The 23,890-nt window shown below is 38.8% G+C and overlaps 1 pseudogene; it reads right to left on the bottom strand.

The window, feature by feature from the left end:
* Window positions 1–22,588: 22,588 nt before the first annotated feature.
* Window positions 22,589–23,006, bottom strand: LOC131760821 (small ribosomal subunit protein uS8 pseudogene; annotated as a pseudogene).
* Between the last annotated feature and the right edge of the window lie 884 nt (window positions 23,007–23,890).

Below are 23,890 nucleotides of genomic sequence, written 5' to 3'. Positions count from 1 at the left end.
TCTATAAAGTAAATATAGATTACAGTTGTAAAAAGCGGCAACATTAAAGCCCTAGCTCTTCAACTGGGGTTAATTTGTTATGTGGTCTGGCCTTAATTAAATTAGATTTGTTAATGGTCTGCTTCTGGGCTGCCTCTCTTACCATGGCAGGCCAACCTGCGGGTCACATCCTCCAGTTGGTTTGGGTTGATTTGGGGTGGCCTCTGGAGGTGCTGTGCTCTCATCACCCCGGCATCGAAGCTCTTGCGCTTCATCTCTTCCGAGAGCAGCTTTTGTTCTTCCCATCTTCATTATCAACTCAGTTCTTCCCAGGTCACAATACCGCATTGAAGGTTTTCTGAGAAGACCAACGCATGTTCAAACCCTACCTGGGAACCAGGTGGAGGCAAGGCACTTAAATTTTCTGAGTCTCACTTTCCTCAACTATGAAAAATGTGCATGTACATGTAATACTATAGTATTAGTACATTAGTACACACAATGTAGTAGTATTGTTGTGAGCAGTAAATCAATAAGACTTAAACACAGTACTAGGTTTTCAAGAAATATTTGTTCTCTCCATCTCTCACCCCTAGAGTTAACATGGCCTTCCATTAATACTAGGAGTTACCACCTGGTTTCTCTCTCATGGGTGGGTCCCGTTTTCTTACATTAGGCTTTGTTTACAAAAGAGTGTGAAGTGGAGTGGGCAGGTGGTGTTTGTGTGGTGGTCAGCAAACTATGGCCCCTGGTCAAATCTGATCCACAGCCCGTGTTTATAGAGTCAGCAAGCTAAGAATGGCTGCTACAGTTTTAAATGGTTGAAGAAATCAAAAATAATTTTATATCAGACACCTGAAAATGATTTAAAATTCAAATTTCAGTGTTCATAAATAAAGTTTTATTGGAACACAACCACTCACTTATTTGCATGTTGTCTATGGCTGCTGTCACACACCTTCAGTGTTGAGGATTAGTGACAGACTGTACAGCCTACAAAGCCGTATTTCCCATCTGGCTCTTTCCTCTAGGCTAGGCTCTTACCTAGGCTCTAGGCTATTTCTTATTTAACTATTTCTTAAAGACCAGCTTTAAATAGAGACATGGTGCTCACTGGATTGCTTTTTTTTTTTTTTTTTTTTTTTTTTGTGATACGCGGGCCTCTCACTGCTGTGGCCTCTCCCGTTGCAGAGCACAGGCTCAGGACGCTCAGGCTCAGCGGCCATGGCTCAGGGGCCCAACCGCTCCGCGGCCTGTGGGATTCCCCCCGGGGACCGGGGCACGAACCCTCGTCCCCTGCATCGTCAGGCGGACTCTCAACCACTGCGCCACCAGGGAAGCCCTGGATTGCATTTTTTAAGTAATCCAAAATAAATGTCTCTTGAAGGCTTGAGTTTTGAAGTTGCCATTTCCACCCCTTTTCTTTAACTTCAGTGAAGTCTGTGATAGGTTTGAAATGCAAGCCTGGCACAGTTAAGGCTGCATGTTTCTTTCTAGATGCTCTGACTGTCTGTTAGTTAAGAGCCACCAGGTTAGTGGTCAAGACTAGCTTTTAGGGTTAAGCTTTTAGGTTATATACCTATTTTTAAGTAATTATCATTTCAGATTTGTTTTTTATCATACGTTTTAATTGGTATTTAATCAGTAATGCCTTAGAACACTGCCTTTGTCGTTGCCCTCCCTTGTTATTTAATTTATAAAAAAAGCATCTGAGGAGATGCTGCTTTCAAGGGACCCTGTGATCTCTTTGTCATGTGAGGATTCCTATGCAGTGAGACCACTGTCACCGTCATGTTTTTCTGTAGGTGAGATGTGCAGATACTAATGGTAAGTATTCTGTTGCATGGTGCAAAGGGCAGTCCCCTAACAGGGACAGTAGGGTGTCTTGGGTAGAGCCTCTGCAGATTTTTTTTTTCTCCTTTCCTCTCTGAGAATGGGTATTTTGGTTGAGACTATCTGCAACCTGGCCAGCTCTGGCTGTGTAAATTTTATAAATAGGTACAATGAGCCTAAATAATTGGAGGGTGAGTCCAACATATCGTCCATTCCGTTTATAGTTCTTTCATAAAGTAAAAATCTATTAAATGCAGCTAACTAAGCAAAATGTTACACATGTGAGCAGGATTTAAAGGGCCACAGCCCTGTGTTTGAGTGATAGTAACAAAGCCAAACTGACTTCGATTTGCTTATTCTGAGAGACCTTTCTGTTGTTCTCAGGCAGGAATACCACACCGCCTGGAGACTCAGAGCAGGCAGGTTTTCTTCTGTGGCTAGCTCTCAACAACCTTATTTGCCCAGTTTTAGAAGACGCTTGCTTTCCGTTAGTCCTAGGAAAAACCTTAGGATCTTGTTATCTTCTTTGCACTTTTACTAGCTGCAAACCATCAGTGTTTGCAGAATTTACCCTTTTTCCTAAAGCAACAGGATACCAGCCCTTCCCTACTCCCTTTAGCCCCTTGATTTCAGTGCCTTGTCTCTACTGAGGTCTTCTCCTAGCGGTTCCTGCAGATTTTAGAGCCCTGCCAAGGCCAGACTTTTTACTCTTTTGCATAACAGTTCTAAATAGAGATCTCCCAGAGAGGAAGTGCTAAATTGTCTATAGCTTCTCCAAGCTTTTATTTTCTAGGATGCGTTCATTAATTTCATTATGTAGTAGTGTTTATGCCGCCCAAGATTCCAGCTAACTTCCCCCATTTTTAAGGGAGCCACGGATAAATGCATTCTAAACGGCTTGTTCTCTCTATCTTTCTGGGTCGAGATCAGCATTGACATGAAATGTACTGTCCCTAAGTACCTCTGGTAATGGCTAAAAATGTTTTCTTTTTCTATAGAAATCAAAGTCACGTTTTAGAAGCCTACAATCACTTTCTGTGTTTCTCTGCTGGTCTTAGGTAATCAGCTTTGGGCATCCTAAAAAATAATTTTCTGTTATCACCACCCATGGAAATCCCTGTTGGCCTCTGAGGAATTTACCTAAATGAGTCCACCTTTATGTGTGTTTCAGTTTTATTTTTATTATCAAGTCTTATCATTTTTATTTTTCTCTTCAGAATCCTATAAAGGAATGTCTCAACATTTAAATATTTATGTTTTGTGTCCTCCAATTTAAGTATCTGAGAGTTTACATGTACTCCAAAAGGCATTTCAAAATGAGGCTGCCTGAAGTTTACTTTTGAAACTGGCATTTATTTAATTTTCTTGGTGCTTCTGTGCTCCCCATCCCCCCAAATACTATTTGAAATCTTGATGATAACATACACAGAAACACAACTGAAACAATAAGGTCAACATATTCTGGGGAAATAAACTAGAAAACGTTGCTCATTTGAAAGTCAGAATAAGCTTCTTTTATTTTCTTGAGATGGAGTGGTAGGTGGGAGAAAGGTGGGGAAAGGGGCTGAGTAAACTACTATATATTGTTTCATGAGAAAATGGTACACTTAAGAGAATTGAAGTATAAGGTCAAAAGACTCTGCATTTACTCAGATGAGCCAACATCGTTATTAACCATGGAAGGTTGAGTCCATTTCTAAAAACAAAGATTTGGCTGCTCATTCTTCTGGGCTCCTGAGCACACAGCATCATGAAATTACAGCTTTCTGTTTACTCTTGTCTTTGCCACGAAGCTCTTAGTACCTTGACTGTGTAACGTATCTTCATGTAGCATCCCTCCAGCCTCATCCTTTGAGGGCTTCCATACTCTCCCAGATATTCAGATTGGCCCCAACAGAAGTGTGCTTGTCTGCTGCATTTGCTAAGTTGGATTGTATGAGTTTGGGACGGCGAAGGGCCATCTTTCCTGGCTGCATAAAAAAAAACTGTGTGTGCAGGAGAAAAAGAGGTAACGTACAGAGGATGAAGAGCTCAGAAGCAGAACCTGAGTGAGCCCTGAGGATATGTGAAACCTTGGATACAGCTGAGCCTGTTTCCCCCTGTACTTCCCAATTGTGTGTAAGTGAATTGCCTAATTTGTCTCAGCTAGTTTAAATTTAGCTTCTAATGATATAACTTTGTCAACCTAAATAAAGAGGTAAACTAAGGCAAACTCGAATTACTAGAAATTGAGTCAGGAATAGCGGAGGAACTGCAATTTTGGAAACGCATGCTCCAGCAAGCTACAGGCCAGTCCGTTGAGGGTTAAGGTGGGCTGTATTTATGGACAGGGAGTGCAAAGAGGGGGCATCCAGCCAGAGTCCGAGCAGTGAGTTCATTGCCCTGAGGATGGAGAGAGATTCTTGGCGGATGTTCATTGGTCAGGAGATACATCTCGGTTCTGTGAATCAGGCATTTATGGGAAATCAATCTCTCAGTTCTTAAGTCTCCTTCTTCGAACGGCACGTTGGTGAGATTCTCCATTTCGCATCTTCCAGGTATATTTCACATTCTTTTAGACTGTGTTACTTAGTTTATCTGTTATAAATCAAACAGCATTGCAATGTTACATTGACCAACAGTTCTTTTGGGGTCTGTTTTTTCCAGAATGAGAGGGAGTCGGGGACCCAGGTGGTAATTTTAATGTATCACGGATTCCCTCCCAGACTTTTTTGTTCTTCTCAATCTGATATATTTGAGTCGTTTTAAATTGTTTATACCTATTCTGCTATGTAAGCAATACTTTCATTGCTTACAATTATTAATCTCTAATTCCTAGTAAATTGCCCAAGAGCAAACTGGTAAACAAACAAAACACTGTCTCCTACAGTCAGTTCACAGATAGATAACATCTGTTCATTCCAGGGAGCTTTTACAAATTAAAAATTTTTAAGCAACTGCTTTGTTCTAAACTACTTAAAATTTTTTTCAGTCAGGGATGCCACTTTGTCTGTTTGTCAACACATTCCACATTTTCTATTGGGTATTTCTCTCATGTTTAAGCAGCTTTTCTTCAAAACAGAAAACCCCAAACCTCTAATAGGATGATCAGTTTTTTATGGCATATTCCTGAAAAAATTTTATACGCATCAGAGTGTAAAAGCAACATGTGAGAAGCGTTGCATAGATTATTTGTTATAAATTTAATCTGCTATAAATAAAAGGTTGGAAAGAACCTAAATATCCATCACACAGCCTCAATTAAAAACATTATGACAAATTTAGAAAATGGAATAAAATTTGCTGTTAAAAAGAATGAGGTAGAACGTACGTGTGATATGGGACACTTCTCAGGATAGATGTTGTGAATAGCATTATTCATTCATTCAAAAACTATTTATTGAGTACCTTCTAGATGCCAGATAGTGTCTGAGCATTGGGGACACAGCATTTAAGATAGACAAGCTCTCTGATTCTCATGTCCACATTAGTATCACATATTTCTATTTGTGAGGTTTTTTAAAAAGTGTATCTATAAGTATATATAAAAGTATAATTTTAAAATATGTTTGTATGTATACGTACATATGTACACTTGTACGTATACACATACACACATATATGCACACACATTTATATATGTACATATAAAATGTTTGCTTTGCATTCTTCTGGAAGTATACCTGATAGACTGTTACAGTGATTGCCTCTGGGGAAGGCGAGGGAACTCTGAAGTAAGAGGGAGCCTTCCTTGTCTACTATTTGTGTACCATATACATATATTACCTTTCCAATTGAAAACAAATGACTTTTAAAGTATAACTTTCCACTAATTATAGGCAGTATTTGTAACCTTCACTCTACATATATAACCATTGTTTGTTAAGGTAGAAGAGTCATTGCTGGTTGAAAAATTGTGAAACCATGACTGGAAATACTCATTTCCCAATAAATCTGTCTGCTTCTGTATGATCATGTCTAGCATTCGATAATACTTGTGGAAGTGAATAAAGAGTACACTACAGAAACTGGAGCAAGAGGCAACCCAAAGTAGAAAAGCATAAACACAGAAGAAAGGGGGAATAATATTAATAATATTAAAGAAGTACAAAATAAGGAATGGGTTGGTGAGAATTTTTGGTCTACACTAAGAAAACAAGGGGAAGAAAAATCAGGAGCTAGACTGAGCTCCTGCAGGGAGATTTAATTAATAGTCAGCATTAGAGCAGCAGTGAGGCAGTCGAGCAATTTCTGGGTACCAAATATTATCAGGCAGCAAACTCAGAAGGCGATTCATGAGAGGAATAAGAACCAAGGCTTCCTTCAGTACAAGGTGCTGTGGAGACTCTGCAGGAAAAGAATGGACCCTCTGCCCCAAATTTGGTTCAGACGTCAAGATTAACGGTGCCTCCACCACACCAAGAGGTATGGAAAGGTTTATTATTCATATAACAAGACTTTCTGGAGAGAGCAGAGGAGGCCCCAAGTTTATTCAAAATGGTTTGAGAGCAAGGAGAGGAGAGTGGTGTGGGTTTTATTGTGGTTAGGGGCTGAGGTCAGGGTGAAGCTTTCTGCAGGTGGGTAGGGGCTTGTGAGGTTTGAACCACCTGCTGGCATCGAAGGAGGGGGCACCTGAGCTGTCTTGTCAACTTACCCAGATGTGGGGCACAGGAGGAAGAGGCTTATAAGCCTCAGAAGTCAAATGTCAACAACTCAGTCAGGCTCTATTGCACAAGGTCCAATGAATTTAGAATAATTTTCCATTATTTCATTTCCATGTGAAAAAAGATAGAATAGGAGAGAAAATTCTGAATTTCTACTGCCTATGTTTTAAGATTGGCAAGGAGGGAGTACGGCTCTGGAGAGAAAAAGATACCCAATGCACAAAAACAGCGTGAAAAAGGCATGGGAAGGATGATACAAGGAATTTAAAATGCCAGGCAATCTCAAAGATGATTTAAGGAGTCAATGGATTTGCAGGCAAGATTGCTACAATGTCAGAAAGTGGCTACAGAACTCAAAGTTAAAGATGGGAACTTATGGGACAGGTTTTGTACCAAAAAAAAATTTTTAATTTCAGTATTAAATTTGTTTATATCCATTTTGGCTTGGCAAAATATTTGAGGTGAGAGGACCAATATAAAACCAAAGTTAGAAAATATATCTAAAAAGAACAAGAAGGAAAATATGATCTCTCCAAAAGTAGGATATGGAGGTCAGTCAGATACAGAAATTCAGCAAGGAGGCAGTCAGTAGACCAGGGCTCGGGCTCTCAAACAAGATGGGACGCTCAAGTCTTAGTCCTGCCACTTACTGTGTAACTTTGAGTAAACAAGTGACTTGATTTTTTTTTTTTTTTTTTAAGGCTTAGTTACCTCCTCTGCAAGCTGGAGATGATACCAGGACTTATATAGTGGTTGTAAGGATTAAATAATATAGTATATATAATCTACTGAGCACGGGGTGTAGAGTTCAACCAGTGCTGGTATTAACATATTAATATAAAAAGATTCTGAGAGTACTTGGCAAAAAGGGAGGAATGAGGGTGGCTGTGGTTTGGAGCATCATCTCATTTAATCCCCATAACAACCCTGTGAGGTGGATACCATTATTATCTCCACTTTACAGATGCTGAAATAGGAACAGAGGTGTTCTGTCACTGGTCCAAGGTAGGCATTGGAGCCAGCATCCAAGTACAGGTCTTCATGGCTCCAAAGCCTCCAGGCTGTCCTATACCAAGATGCTTTTCTTTGCTACTCCTTAATGGATATTTTTCAAGTGAGAGAGGAACAATGGGTCTTAGAAAGAATAGAAATGTGAAAGTCTACAAATGAGTATGAGTCAGAAGAAAGGAACCAGGATGTAAAATACATTTGAGAATTTTTTAAAAAAAAGGAAAAATAATGGCCATATGTATATTGTGTTAAAAAATGCAATGTTTGTGGAAAATTTCTTGGCTAGGTGATAGAGGAAATTGTATGTAAATGTGTAAAGCGTTAAGATAGCTTTTATAATTAACCTTTGAGAAAGAGATATGAAATTGCTTTGGCAAAATTAAAGTACTTTACCAATAAGATAGTATTAGAAATGAAGTATTCTTTAAATGCTTCTTGATAATGTTCTAACTAAGGCAGGTTTTAATGGCCATAATCTTTTAACTGTTTTTTGAAGTTGAGTTTGTTGCACAGTAAGTGGAAAGAATGCATTTATCCAAACAGCTCCTCATTTCCATGTTCTTGTTGTTTTTTTGTTGATTTAGGCAGGGGTGTCTCTCTCAACTTCAAATGACTGTTCCAAGATAGTTTCAAAGAGTGGCATTATTATTTGGGTATACATACAAAATTTATGCCAATAGCAAACATTCCTGGTCCCAGATATTAAGTTTTTAATATTCCATGCATCTCACAGGTTGCTTCATTCAGTATTCTCACTTTAAATTCGTTAACATTTAGTTTCTGAAGAGCCAGAAGGGGTGGAACTGAGCAGCAGAAAGAATGTGATGAGAATATCACAAGATGAGGGCTTCCCTGGTGGCGCAGTGGTTGAGAATCTGCCTGCCGATGCAGGGGGCGTGGGTTCGTGCCCCGGTCCGGGAAGATCCCACATGCCGCGGAGCGGCTGGGCCCGTGAGCCATGGCCGCTGAGCCTGAGCGTCCGGAGCCTGTGCTCGGCAACGGGAGAGGCCACAGCAGTGAGAGGCCTGCGTACCACACACACACACACACACACACACACACGAAAAATCACAAGATGAAAACAGTAATTGTATACTACAATTCCAGAATACTATAAAGAACAGTCAAATAGCAAAGTCCAAGCAAGAAAACAAGCGTTGGTGTCCTGTCCTCTTGTTCACCTGCTTTTCATAATTCTCACTGAGACATAAGCCAGCCATCTCTCTACACTCCTCCCTTGTGTTCTCCTGAGACCCAATCCAACAGAAAACTGTACTCCATGGTAACGCAGCCTCTCTATAAAGACTTTTCATCCATTTGGAAGCTATAGCTGAAGCAAGAGGACAGATAATGAACAGACTCTCCACCTGAGCTCCATGGGTTCCAAAGTCTTCCTACTTATTTCTGTAAAATGAATCCAGGTTTATACAGAGTAGTTTTACATTTCCATATTAGGTCTATTTCTTCTTTTATATTCTAATCTCTCTCAGAAGACACAATGGTAATCAATTTATCCAGCTGGGCAGTCTACTTCCCTTGTACTCAGTAATGATTTTTAAGACTAGACTTTGGATCTAACTTCTGTCAGTTTTAATAATATGATAGCTATTTTACCAGCAAAAGCTAGTTTATTCAGGGGTAGCCAGAGGAATTGGATTCAGAATATGTGAACCATGGTGGACAAGAGGCAAATCCAGAAACAAGGAAGGGGAACTTGCTTTTATAGGAAAAAGGGGAGAGTTGGAGCAGCTGTAATAAAGAATCCCTTGGAGGAAGTTGGGAGTCCAAAGTATGAAGGCTTCCCATTGGCTGGGTTGCTACAGTTTCTGATTGGCTGGACTGTCCGAGGGCAGAGTTTTCTTCTTCCTGCTGAATAGTAATATAGGTAACACTTTCCTGTCGGAGTTGTATCCGTAGGTTTCTTCCTATTTGGAGTAATTGATGATGCATGGCACCCATGACAGCTCCCCCTACAGGCTTGTCCCAACTCCAACTTTAGCTGAGGTTTCCTTAATTCCACAGTTCATAACAAGTTTGGGTTATAATCAGCCGAGAAACTCTTCTCCTCACTCTATAATGATGACAAATGGGTCATTTTTAATTTTGAAGGAGAGAATTTTTGCTTATTCGATATCAAAAGCCTCTTTTGGAGACTCCAAGGAATTAGTATCAACAATAGATAAGGCAAAACAACCAAAAAACATTTTAATAGCTTTGGTGAGTTAGGATTGACATACAAGAAACTGCATGTATTTAAAGTGCACAATTTATTTTGACATACGTATACCCCTCATGAAAACCATCACAATCAAGATAAACTTATCTATCAGCCTCAAAAGTTTCTCATGCCTGTTTATAATTGCTCCATTCCATTCCTTTCTACTCACCTCTGCCACATACCCAGGCAACCACTGATTGTTTTCTAACACTAGAAATTTGTTTTTATTTCCAAGAATTTTATATAAATGAAATAATATAGTTCTGTTTATTTTGGGGTGGTGACTACGGCTTCACTTGCTCAGCATAATTATTTCGAGCTTTATCCTTGTAATATTCCATTGCACGGATATACCATAGCTTGCTTATCCTTTCGTCTATTGATGGGCACTTGGCTATAACAAAGACAGCTTCTATAAACATTTATGTAAAAATCTTTGCATGGACATGTGCTTTCAATTCTCTTGAAATACTTAGGAATAGAATAATTGTATCATATGGTATGTGTATGTATAACTTTTTAAGAAACTGGCAAATTGTTTTCCAAAGTGGCTATGTCATTCTACTTTCCCAACACTTGTAGGAAAGTTTCAGTTCCTCTGTGTCTTTATTGACCCTTGGTACTATATCTCTTTGATTTTAACCATTTCAGTGAGTGTAGTTGTATCCAGTTATGATTTTAATTTGCATTTCCCTAATGACTAATGATGTTGAGCACTTCATAATGTGCTTATTTGCTTGCATATCTTCTTTAGTGAATTTTCTGTTGAAACTTTATGCCCATTTAAAAAATTAGGTTATTTTCTAATTTGGAAGTATTTTTTATAGTCTGGATATAAGCCCTTTATCAGATATATGCCCTGAAATTATTTTTTCCAGTTTGTGACTTCTCTTGTCTTTTTTCTTTTTCTTTTTTTGCAAATGTCAGATGGTTTTTAATTGAAGTACAGTTGATTTACAATGTTGTGTTAATTTCTACTGTACAGCAAAGTAATTATCATGTATATGTATATATACACACTCATTCTTCTTTATACGATTTTCCATTATGGTTTATCACAGATATTGAATATAGTTCCCTGTGCTATACAGTAGGACCTTGTTTATCCATTCTGTATATAATAGTTTACATCTGCTAACCACAAACTCCCACTCCATCCTTCCCCCCCCCACCCCCAGCAACCACAAGTCTACTCTCTCACTCTGTGAGTCTGTTTCTGTTTTGTAGATAGGTTCATTTGGGCCATATTTTAGATTTGGGCCATATTTTAGAGTCCACATATAAATGATATCATGGTATTTGTCTTTCTCTTTTTGGCTTACTTCACTTAGTATGATAATCTCTAGTTCCATCCATGTTGCTGCAACTGGCATTATTTCATTCTTTTTTATGGCTGAGTAGTATTCTATTGTATGTATGTACCACATCTTCTTTATCCCTTCATCTGTTGATGAACATTTAGGTTGTTTCCATGTCTTGGCTATTGTGAATAGTGCTGCTATGAACATAGGGATACATGTATCTTTTCAAATTATAGTTTTGTCTGGATATATGCCCAGGACTGGGATTGCTGGATCATATGGTAATTCTATTTTTAGCTTTTTAAGGAACCTCCATACTGTTTTCTATAGTGGCTGTACCAGTTTACATTTCCACCAACAGTGGAGAGGGTTCCCTTTTCAAAACACCCTCTCCAGCATTTGTTGTTTGTAGACTTTTTGATGATGGCCCTTCTGACTGGTGTGAGGTGATACCTCATTGTAGTTTTGGTTTGCATTTCTCTAATAATTAGTGATGTCGAGCATCTTTTAATGTGCCTATTGGCCATCTGTATGTCTTCTTTGGAGAAATGTCTATTTAGGTCTTCTGTCCATTTTGGGGTTGGGTTGTTTGCTTTTTTGTTAAGCTGCTTTTTTGTGTGAGCTGTTTGTATATTTTGGAAAGTAAGTCCTTGTCAGTTGCATCATTTGCAAAAATTTTCTCCCATTCTATAGATTGTCTTTTTGTTTCGTTGATGGTTTCCTTTACTGTGCAAAAGCTTGTAAGTTTGATTAGGCCCCATTTGTTTATTTTTGTTTTTATTTCTATTGCCTTGGGAGATGAACTTAAAAAAAAGTCGGTACGATTTATGTCAGAGAATGTTTTGCCTATGTTCCCTTCTAGGAGTTTTATATCATGTCTTATGTTTAAGTCTTTAAGCCATTTTGAGTTTATTTTTGTGTGTGGTGTAAGAGTGTGTTCTAACTTCATTGATTTACTTGCAGCTGTCCAACTTTCCCAACAGCACTTGCTGAAGAGACTTTTTCCCATTGTATATTCTTGCGTCCTTTGTCAAAGATTAACCGTAGGTGTGTGGGTTTATTTCTGGGCTCTCTATTCTGTTCCATTGACCAATACGTCTGTTTTTTGTCAATAGCACACTGTTTTCATTACTGTAGCTTTATAGTATTGTCTGAAGCCTGGGAGGGTTATGCCTCCTGCTTTGTTCTTTCTCCCCAGGATTGCTTTGGCAATTCTGGGTCTTCTATGGTTCCATATAAATTTTAGGATTATTTATTCTATTTGTGTGAAAAATGTCATGGGTAATTTGATAGGGATTACATTAAATCTGTAGATTGCTTTGGGTAGTATGGCCATTTTCACAATATTAACTCTTCCAATCCAAGAGCATGGGATATCTTTCCATTTTTTTTTGAATCATCTTCAATTTCCTTTATTAATGTTTTATAGTTCTCAGCATATAAGTCTTTCATCTCTGTGGTCAGGTTTATTCCTAAGTTTTTGTTTGTTTGGTTTTGGTTAGATTTTAAAAGGGATTGTTTTTTACATTCCCATTCTGATATTTCACTGTTAGTGTAAAGAAATGCAATGAATTTCTCTAGGTTAATCTTGTATGCTGCTCCTGTGCTGAATTTGTTTATCAGTCCTAGTAGTTTTTGTATGGAGTCTTTACAGTTTTCTATCTATAGTATCATGTCATCTGCATATAATGATACTTTTACCTCTTCCCTTCCAATTTGGATACCTTTTATTTCTTTTTCTTTTCTGAGTGCCTTGGCTAGGACTTCCAATACTGTGTTGAATAGAAGAGGTGAGAATGGGCATCCTTGTCCTGTTCTAGATTTTAACAGGAAGACTTTCAGCTTTTCACCATTGAGTATTATATTGGCTATGGGTTTGTCATAAATGGCTTTTATTATATTGAGATATGTTCCCTCTATACCCACTTTGGTAAGAGTTTTTATCATAAATGGATATTGAATTTTGTCAAATGCTTTTTCCGCATCTACTGAGATGATGGTGTGGTTTTTGTCTTTTCTTTTGTTGATGTGATATCACATTAATTGATTTGCATATGTTGAGCCACCCTTGTGACCCTGGGATGAATCCAGCTTGGTTGTGGTGTATGATCTATTTTATGTGTTGTTGGATTCATTGTTAATATTTGCTGAGAATTTTTGCATCTATATTCATCAAATATATAGGCCTGTAATTTTCTTTTTTCGTTGTGTCCTTGTCTGGTTTTGGTATCAGCGTGATGGTGACTTCATAGAATGTCTTTGGGAGTGTTCCCACATCTTCGTTCTCGTGGAAGAGTTTGAGAAAGATGGGTAAAATTTCATCTTTGTATGTTTGGTAGAATTAACCTGTGAAGCCACTTGGTCCTGGACTTTTGTTTGTAGGGAGATTTTTGTTTTTTAAATTAAATATTCTGTTTCACTTCTAGTGATTGATCTGTTCAAATTATCAATTTCTTCTTGATTCAATTTTGGTGGGCTATATGTTTTTATATAGAAACTTGTCCATTTGTTCTAGGTTATGGAATTTATTGGCATGTAATTGTTCATAGTATTCTCTTATGGTATTTTTGTATTTCTTCAGTATTGGTTGAGATTTCTCCTTTTCGTTTCTTAATTTATTTACTTAGATTCTCTCTCTTTTCTTCTTGGTGAGCCTGGCCAGAGACTTGTCAATTTTGTTTACCTTTTCAAAGGACTAGCTCTTGGTTTTACTAATTTTTTTATATTGTTTTTAATCTCTATTTTATTTCCTCTCTGATCTTTATTATTTCCTTCCTTCTTCTGACTTTTGGTTTTGTTTGTTCTTCTTTTTCTAATTCTTTTATGTGGAGGTTAGGCTGTTTATTTGAGATTTTTCTATTTTTTTGAGGAAAGCATGTATCACTCTGAACTTCCCTCGAAAAACTGCTTTTGCTGCATCCCATACTTTTGGTATGGTTGTGTTTTCTTTTTTAAAAAATTTATTTGTTTTTATTTTTTAAATGTATCTTTGGCTGCATCAGGTCTTTGTGCTGTGCACGGGCTTTCTCTAGTTGCGGTGAGTGTGGGCTACTCTTCGTTGTGGTGTGTGGGCTTCTCATTGTGATGGCTTCTCATTGCAGAGCAGGGGGTCTAAGCACACGGGCTTCTGTAGTGTGGCGCACAGGCTCAGTAGTTGTGGTGCATGGGCTTCGTTGCTCCGCGGCATGTGGGACCTTCCTGGTCCAGGGCTCGAACCTGTGTCCCCTGCACTGGCAGGTGGATTCTTAACCTCTGTGCCACGAGGGAAGTCCCTGGTTGTGTTTTCATTGTCATTTGTCTCAAGGTATTTTTTAATTTCCTCTGTGATTTCATCATTGACCCATTGGGTTTTTTTTCGTAGCATATTGTTTAGTCTCCATGTAATTGGATTAGTTCTCATTGCCTTTTCTGTCGTTAATTTCTAGTTTTATGCTGTTGTGGTCAGAAAAGATGCTTGAAATAATTTCTGTAGTCTTAAATTTGTTGAGGCTTGTTTTGTGCCACAGTATGTGGTTAATTCAGGAGAATGTTCCATGTGCACTTGAAAAGAATCTGTATTGTTGATGTATTGTCTTTTTACTTTTTCTTTTACCAGTCCTTTCCATGAGCAAACGTTTTGAACTTTGATGAAGTCTAATTGAAAAATTTGATATTTTATAAATTGTGTTTTTGTCTCATATCTCAGAAATATTTGCCTAACCCAAAATCACAAATGTTTTCCCATTTTCTTCTAGAAGTTTTATGGTTTGGGATCTTATATTTAAGTCTATGATCATTTTGAGTTAATTTTTTGTATATTGCAAAATATGGATCAAAGTGGTTTTTTTTGTTTTTTTTGGTTTATTTGCTTTGTTTTTTTAATAGGACTATTCATTTGTTCCAGATGAAGGCTATCATTTCTCCACTAAATTGTCATGGCAATTTTGTTGAAAATTAGTTGTTTGTATGTATGTGTGTCTATTTATAGACTCTTTATTCTGTTCCATTTATTTATTTGTCTATTTTTATCCCCATAGCACACTGTCTCGATTACTTTACATTATAATAATTATTGAAATCTTCTGGTGTTAGCCATCAAACCTTGTTTTTTTTTTTTTTCAAAGTTGCTTTGAGAATTCTCAGTCTTTCAAATTTCTATATAAATTTTAGAATCTCCTTGTCAGTTTCTATAAAAATGTCTGCTAGGGTTTTGATTGAGCTTGTGCAGAATCTAGAGATCAGTTGGGAAAAATGATAACAATACTGAGTTTCCAACTTCTGAGCAATATGTATTTCTCCATTTATTTAGATCTTCTTTAATTTCTCTCAGCAATGTTTTGTAGTTTTCAGTGCATGTCTTTCACATTTTTTTGTTAGATTTAGTCCTAAGAATTCTGGGTTTTGATGACATTATAAACCATATTTTTAATTTTCAATTTCTGATTCATTTCTAAAATATGGAAATACAACTAGTTATTTTATAAAAAATTAATTGAGCTATAACTGACATATAATATTATGTTAGTTTCAGGTGTACAACCTGAAGGGTGTATAATGATTCCATATTGGTATACATTGTGAAATAATCACTACAATAAACCTAGATTACATCTGTCACCTTACATAGTTAAAATCAATTTTTTTATCTTGTAATAACTTTCAAGATCCACTCTCTTAGCAACTTTCAAATAATCAATACAGTATTGTTGACTATTCACCATACTGTACATTATATCCTTATAACTTATTTATTTCATAACTAAGTTTGCACCTTTTTGACCCCCTTCATCCATTTCTCTCACTTCCCAACACCCCAGCTCTGGCAGCCACCAATTTATTCTCTGTATCTATTAGGTTAGTTGTTTTGTGTGTTTTTGTTTTTGTTTTGTTTGCATTGGATTCCACATAAAAGTGGGATCATATGGTATGAACATCCCCCTTTAAATGCTTTTGCAGCAACCCATAAACTTTGCTATGTTGTATTTCCATTTTTGTTTGTCTCAAGAAATTTTTTAAATTTCTTCTTTTTAAAATAAATTTATCTATTTTTGGCTGTATTGGAGCTTCATTGCTGCATGGGGCTTTTTCTGGTTGCAGTGAGTGGGGGCTACTCTTCGATGTGGTGTGCAGTCTTTTTATTGCAGTGGCTTCTCTTGTTGTGGACCATGGGCTCTAGGCACATGGGTTTCAGTAGTTGCAGCATGTGGGCTCAGTAGTTGTGGCTCACAGGCTCTAGAGTGCAGGCTCAGTAGTTGTGGTGCACAGGCTTAGTTGCTCCGCGGCATGTGGGATCTTCCTGGACCAGGGATCAAACCCGTGTCCCTTGCATTGGCAGGTGGATTCTTAACCACTGTACCACCAGGGAAGTCCCTTTGATTTCTTCTTGAACAACACAGGTTGTTCAGTAACGTGTGGTTTAATCTCCACATATTTTTGGATTTTCCATTTTTTTCCATGTAATTGATTTCTAGTTTCATACTACTTTGGTCAGAAAAGATGCTCAATATGGTTTTAGTCCTCTTGTGTTTATCAAGACTTGTTTAGTGGCCTAACACTTTCTCTATCTTGGAGAATGTTCCATGTGCACTTGAAGAATGCATATTCTGTTGCTTTGGGGTAGAATGTTCTGTATATATCTGTTAAGTTCACTTAGTCTAATATGTTATTTAAGGCCATGCTTTCTTCATTGATTTTCTGCCTAGACGATCTATCTGTTGATATAAGTGGGGTATTAAAGCCCCCTACTACTATTGTATTGCTGTCTATTTCTCCTTTTAGGTCTTTAATATTTGCTTTTTACATTTAGGTGCTCCTGTGTTGGATGCATATTTACAAATGTTATATCCCTAGTTGAATTGACCCTTTTATCATTATGCCCTTCTTTGTCTCTTATTACAGTCTTTGTTTTAAAGTCTATTTTGTCTGATATAAGTATCTACCCCATCTTTTCTTGTTTTTATTTGCATGGAATATCTTTTTCCATAGATTCACTTTCAGTCTCTGTGTGTCCTTACATTGGAAGTGAGCCTCTTGTAGGCAGCCTATAGGTGTGACTTTTTTTTTTTAAATCCATTTAGCCACTCTTTTCTTTTGATTGTAGAATTTAGTTCATTTAAATTTAAAGTAATTATTTATAGGTAGGGACTTACTGCCATTTGTTCATTGTTTTCCTGGTTGTTTCATAGTTCCTCTTCTTCCCATCTTCTTTTCCTCTTTCCCTTTGTGGTTTGATACCTTTCTGGTATACTTAAATTCCTTTCTCTTTATCTTTTGTATATCTACTATAAGATTTTGCTTTGTGTTACCATGAGGCTTACATATAATAAGAATCTTATTTAAGTCAATAACAACTTAAGATTGATCTCATTTTAAAGCTCTACATTGTTACTCTATTCCATCCAACTTTCATGGTTTTGATATTACATTTATATCTTTTTATCTTGTGTGTTACTTAACTAATTATTGTAATCATAGTTATTTTTACCACTTTTGTCTTTCAACCTTCATACTAGCTTTAAAAGTGATTAATCCACTACCTTTTCTATGTTTACATTTCCAGTGAGATTTATTCTTTCATGTTTTCTTGTTTCTAATTAATGCCCTTTCTTTTCAGCTTAAAGAAGTCCCATTAACATTTCTTGTAAGACCAGTTTAGTGGTCTTAAACTCCTTTAGTTTTTGCCTGTCTGGAAAACTCTTTATCTCTCCTTCACTTCTGATTGATAACTTCGTCAGGTAGAGTATTCTTGGTTGGAAGTTTTTGTTGTTGTAGTTTGTTTGTTTTCTTTCAGCACTTTGAATATATAGTGCTTTTCCCTTCTGGCCTACAAAATTTCTGCTGAAAAATTTGCTGATAGTCTTATGAGAATTCTCTTGTATGTAACAAGTTGTTTTTCTCTTATTGCTTCTAAGATTCTCTCCTTGTCTTTAACTTTTGACATTTTGAGAAAATGTGTCTTGGTGTGGATCTCTGGGTTCCTCTTATTTGGAACTTGGATCCTGGGCTTCCTGGATCTGGATGCTGTTTCCTTACCCAGTTTAGGGACGTTTTCAGCCATTATTTCTTCAAATAATTTTTCTGCCCCTTTTTCTCTTTTCCTTTTGGGAGCCCTATAATGTTAGCCCATTAATGTTATGAATGTTAGCCCATCTGATGGTTTCCCATACCCGTTGTGGAGCACAGGCTCTGGACGCGCAGGCTCAGCAGCCATGGCTCACGGGCCCAGCTGCTCCGTGGCATGTGGGATCTTCTTGGACCAGGGCACAAACCCGTGTCCCCTGCATCGGCAAGCGGACTCTCAACAACTGCGCCACCAGGGAAGCCCTATCTTCTTTTTTATATTTATTTTTTCCTTTTGCTGCTCTGATTGGATGAATTTTAGTGCCTTGTCAACAAGTTAACTGTTTCTTTTTTCTACTTTGTTTAGTCTCCTTTTGAACCCTGTAGTGTACTTTTCAGGTCAGTTATTCTTCAGCTCTGTAACTTTTGTTTGGTACTTATATTTTCTATCTCTTTGTTGAATTTCTCACTGTGTTCATTTATTTTACTCCCCAGTTCAGTGAGCATCCTAACCATTACTTTGAACACTTTATCAGGTAAATTACTTATCTCCATTCTGTTAAGGTTTTTTTTTTTTTTTTTTTTTTTTTGTGGTACGCAGGCCTCTCACTGCTGTGGCCCCTCCCATTGCGGAGCACAGGCTCCGGACGCGCAGGCTCAGTAGCCATGGCTCACGGGCCCAGCCGCTCCGCGGCATGTGGGATCCTCCCAGACCGGGGCACGAACTCGTGTCCCCTGCATCGGCAGGCGGACTCTCAACCACTGCGCCACCAGGGAAGCCCCTGTTAAGGTTTTTTTTTTTTTTTTCTGAGCTTTTATCTTATTCTTTTGTTTGGAACATATTCATCTGTTTCTTCATTTTCTTGACTCCCTGTGTTGGTTTCTTGCAGTAGATAAGACAACCACTTCTCTCAGTGTAAAAGGAGTGGCCTTGTGTAGAAGATGAATCTTGTTCAACCCTGCCCTAGCCTCTAGTTGTCTCTCAGACCTTTGTGATTGTCCAAGCAGCCTATTATACTTTTAATAGCTCCTAGTAGTTAAAGGTATGCCAAGACCTGTACATGTCCCAAAAGGGGAGGCTCTCAGTTAGCACTTAGATTCAGACAGATTGGAAGCCAAACCCTCAGACAGCAGATTTTAAAGTATGCAAATATCTACAGTCCTGTGGGACCACAGGCATAAGCCCCACCAACCACCAGAGCCAGGTGATCTGGAATTGTCCCCTCAGCAGAAGCTATACAAATCAGGGCTCTAGACAAGAATACAAGCTCTTTCCTGGGACGTACCACTGAGCCTTAGTGAGAAAGAGGGAAAGTGCAAGGATGGCATCCACTGGCCTGTGTTCCCTGAGATCAGCTCCAAAGACCCCTAGATGTGTGCCAAACCTGAAGCTGCCCCTCAGGCCAAAGCTCCAGGAGATTCAATTAGGCCTCTTTCACAGAATGACCGTGGGTGTGTTTCAGTCTGCTGTCTGCGCAATGTCCTGGATTTGGTAGCCTGCCAAGAACTACCTCTCCAATTCTTACAGTCCCTTGGGACCCAGGAACACAAGACCCTCTGGCCACCAGAGCAGAGGCAGTCAAGGTACATCCCCTGGTTGGTAGCTGCAAAAACCAGAGCACCAGATGTAAAAGCCAGGGCACCTGACACATGTGAGAGCTCCCCTCTGGGAGATGCTGGTGTTCCGGAGGATGGCAGAGCCTCCCCTTCTGAGGTCTGTGGAAAAGATTACAGTCAGCCCTTAGATGTGTGTTTAATTAGAAACTTGCCTCTCCGGCTGCATCTGTGATGTGATGATTAGTTAATAGACCTCTTTCACAGAGAGATTGAGCTCCTGGGTCTCTTGCCCTTGCTGTGCCCTGGGAATGTTAGCTATTTAAGAATTCTTTTTCTTTGGTTATAGTTCTACTGGCTACCAGAGCCAGATCATGTGGAAGTGTCCCTTGGCGGCGGCTACAAAAATTAGGGTGCCAGACAAGGGTATAAGCTCCTCTCTGGGAGATACTGGTGAGCTGGTGAGGCAGAGGGAGAGCACAAAGATTGTGCCTACCAGCCTCTGTTTCCTGAGACTGCTTCCTTGGACCATTCGTTGTGTATCAAACCAGAAGCCTATCTCTCCGGCCAAAGCTCCTGGACCAGCAAATAGGCTTCTCTCACAGAATGACTGGGAGGGTGTTTGAGTCTGCTGTCTGTGCAGTGCCCTGGGCGTGGTAGCCTGCCAAAACCTGTCTCTCTGATTGTTACAGTCCGAGGGGACCTAGAAATGCATGCTCTCCTGGCCTCTAGAGGCAGGCAATCGAGGGGCATACCCTAGGCAGTAGCTGCACAACTCAAGGCATCAGACACATGTAAAAGCTCCCTTTTGGGAGATACTGGTGCTCTAGATCACAGCGGAATCACGAGCATGAAGATGGTGCTATAGTGAGGAAGAGGGGGAGCATAAAAATGAGGCCTATAGGAATAAAAGAGAAAGAAAAAGAGGGCGTCTGTTGGCTAAGCAAGGCAGAGTGACAGCACATAGATGGCACCCACTGGTCTCTGTTTCTGGAGAGTGTTCCAACAGCTCTTAGATGTGTGTATAAAACTAGATGCCTGCCCCCCAGGCCAGTGCTTTAATATATGAAAACGCACCTCTTTCACTCCAAGTCTAAATGCAATCTGCTGCCTCTGAGCTGAGCCCTGGGGAGGGTGAGTCTAAGTGTGCAAGTCCTTCTAGAGCCATATCTCAGATTGCTACAGTTTTGTGGATCTTGTGGATGTAAGCCTGGTTGGTTTTCAAAGCTAGGTATTTGGGGGTTCATCTCTCAGGTGCAAGTATTAAAAGTTGGAGTGCTGGATGTGCGATTGATAGCCTTCAATCCTCAGGGAGAAGCTCTGGGTTTTGAGTTCCCTCCTGATTTGGAGTCACTGCACCAACAGTGGTGTGTATAGTAAGATTGTGTCCCAGCCATTCCTACCCCCTTTTTAAAAAAATTTTATTTATTTTATTTTGGGCTACGTTGGGTCTTTGTTGCTGCGTGCGGGCTTTCTCTAGTTGCGGTGAGTGGGGGCTACTCTTCATTGCGGTGCGCGGCCTTCTCATTGTGGTGGCTTCTCTTGTTGCGAAGCACAGGCTCCAGGTGCATGGACTCAGTAGTGTGGCTCGCAGGCTCTAGAGAGCAGGCTCAGTAGTTGTGGAGCATGGGCTTAGTTGCCCTGCAGCATGTGGGATCTTCCTGGACCAGGACTCGAACCCATGTCCCCTGCATTGGCGGGCAGATTCTTAACCACTGTGCCACCAGGGAAGCCCGCTACCCATTTTAATGTGGTTTTCTTCTCATTTGCCCAGTGTAGTCCATGCTCAGCCAACATTTAAGTTTTTTCCAGAGGAAGTTGTTCATATGTAGCTGTAGACTCCAGTGGGTCTGTGAGAGGTGAGTTCAGGATCTTTCTATGTCACCATCTTAAACCAAAAATCTAATTCTTATATAGTGATCTTGTATCCTGTAAATTCACTTAACTCACTTATGGACTCTAGTAGAGTTTTTATAGATTTCATCAGATTTTCTACATAGGGAAGCATGACATTTGTGAAAAAAAGGCAGTTTTACTTCTTCCCTTTCCAATACAGGTGGTTTTTATTTCTTATCTTATTGCACTGGCTAGAATCTTTAATGTTGAAGTTCGGCATCCTTGTCTTCTTCCTGATCTTAGGAGAAAATTGATTCAGTTTTTCACAATTTAGTATGATGCTAGTTGTAAGATTTTAAGTAAATGCCCTTTAATGTGTTGAAGAATTTTCCTTCTATTCCTACTTTTCTGAGAGTTTTTATCAGGAATGGATGTTGGATTTTCTCAAATGATTTTCTGCATCTATTGACATAATCAGAAATAATTTACATAGTTATTTATATATTTATAGATGCATATTCTTTAGTTTGTTAATATGATGAATTACATTGATGGATTTTCTTTTTTTTTTTTTTTTTTTTTTACATTGATGGATTTTCAAGTGTCAAAACAATCTTGCATTCTTGGGATAAACTTCACTTGGTCAAATGTATTACCCCTTTTATAAATTTTGGATTCAATTTGCTAAAATTTTGTTTAGGATTTTTGATATCTATGCTTATAACATAGGAATATTGGTCTGTCATTCCTCTGTAATATCTTTGTCTGGTTTTGGTGTCAGGGTAATTCTGTAATCATAGAATGAGTTGGGAAGTATTCTCACCTTTTAAATTTTTTGAAAGAGTTCATGAAGAATTTTTAAATGTTTAGTGGAATTCACCTGTGCTGCTTTATGGGCCTGCAGTTTTTTTTTGTGGGAATGTTTTAAACTACAAATTCAATTTCTTTAATAGATAGGCTCTTCAGGTTATATATTTCTTCCTGCGTAAGCTTGGGTAACTTGTGTCTTTCAAGAAATTTGCCCATTTTATCTAAGTTGTTGAATTTACTAGCATAAGGTTGTTCATAATATTTTCCCAGATTATTATTATTACACTTATGTGAAAAATGTCATGGGTAATTTGATAGGGATCACATTAAATCTGTAGATTGCTTTGGATATTCTCTAATGCATTTTATTTGCATGTGTATATTACATCCCTAGAAAAAGATCCAAATATTTTCCCTCCAGTGTGTTTTTGTCTTGCTTCTTCATTGTCCATGTTGCCAGCTGAGGTTGTCAGTACAATGAAAAAAAAACTGACGGGATGGGAACACATTATTCTGACATTTTTCTAGATCTTTGAGTTGCACATCAAATCTGGGGCTGATCACTCCACAGTTATTTAGCCTGCCTGTGAGGTTCACAACAATCTCCCCAGCCCTGTGATCATCGATGATTTCAAATTTGCCAATGTAACCATGATTCATCATCATAGTTAGAAACCTGACGATGACTTTGGAGCATGGCCTAATAAGAACCTGGCGTTTGCCTCTTTTTTTGGCATTGTTGATACTCTTGAGAGCATCAGCCAGGACATTCATGCACACCATTATGGTGGCACAGAAAGATGGTGGAAAGAGCAGTATGGCCATTTTAACAATTATTAATTCTTCCAATCCAAGAGCATGGGACATCTTTCCATTTCTTTGAATCATCTTCAGTTTCCTTTATTAATGTTTTATAGTTCTCAGTATATAAGTGTTTCACCTCTTTGGTTAGTTTTATTCCTAAGTATTTTAATTTTGGGGGGTGCAATTTTTAAAAAATATAAATCTATTTTATTTATTTATTTTTGGCTGCATTGGGTCTTCATTGCTGCGTGGGCCTTCTCTAGTTGTGGTGAGAGGGGGCCATTCCTCCTCGCAGTGCGCGGGCCTCTCACTGCGGTGGCCTCTCCTGTTGTGGAGCATGGGCTCCAGGCACGCAGGCCTCAGCAGTTGTGGCTCGTGGGCTTCAGAGTTCACGCTCAGCATTTGTGGCACACGGGCCTAGCTGTTCCACAGCATGTGGGATCCTCCTGACACAGGGCTCAAACCCCTGTCCCCTGCATTGGCAGTTGGATTCCTAACCACTGCACCACGAGGGAAGCCTGGGGGATGTGATTTTAAAAGGGATTCTTTTTTTACATTCCTTTCTGATATTTCATTGTTAGTGTAAAGAAATGCAACCGATTTCTGTATGTTAATCTTGTATCCTGCTACCTTGCTGAATTCATTGATCAGTTCTAAGGTTTTCTAGCTATAGTATCATGTCATCTGCATATAATGATACTTTTACCTCTTCCCTTCCAAATTGGATACTTTTAATTTCTTGTTCTTACCTGAGTGCCTTGGCTAGGACTTCCAATACTGTGTTGAATAGAAGTGGTGAGAGTAGGCATCCTTGTCTTGTTCCAGATTTTAACAGGAAGGCTTTCAGCTTTTCACCATTGAGT

The sequence above is a fragment of the Kogia breviceps genome, chromosome 8, assembly GCF_026419965.1.
Source record: "Kogia breviceps isolate mKogBre1 chromosome 8, mKogBre1 haplotype 1, whole genome shotgun sequence".
Lineage (NCBI taxonomy): Eukaryota > Metazoa > Chordata > Mammalia > Artiodactyla > Physeteridae > Kogia > Kogia breviceps.
The sequence above is the reverse complement of the archived record's forward strand: the minus strand, read 5'-3'. Positions and strand labels throughout refer to the sequence as shown.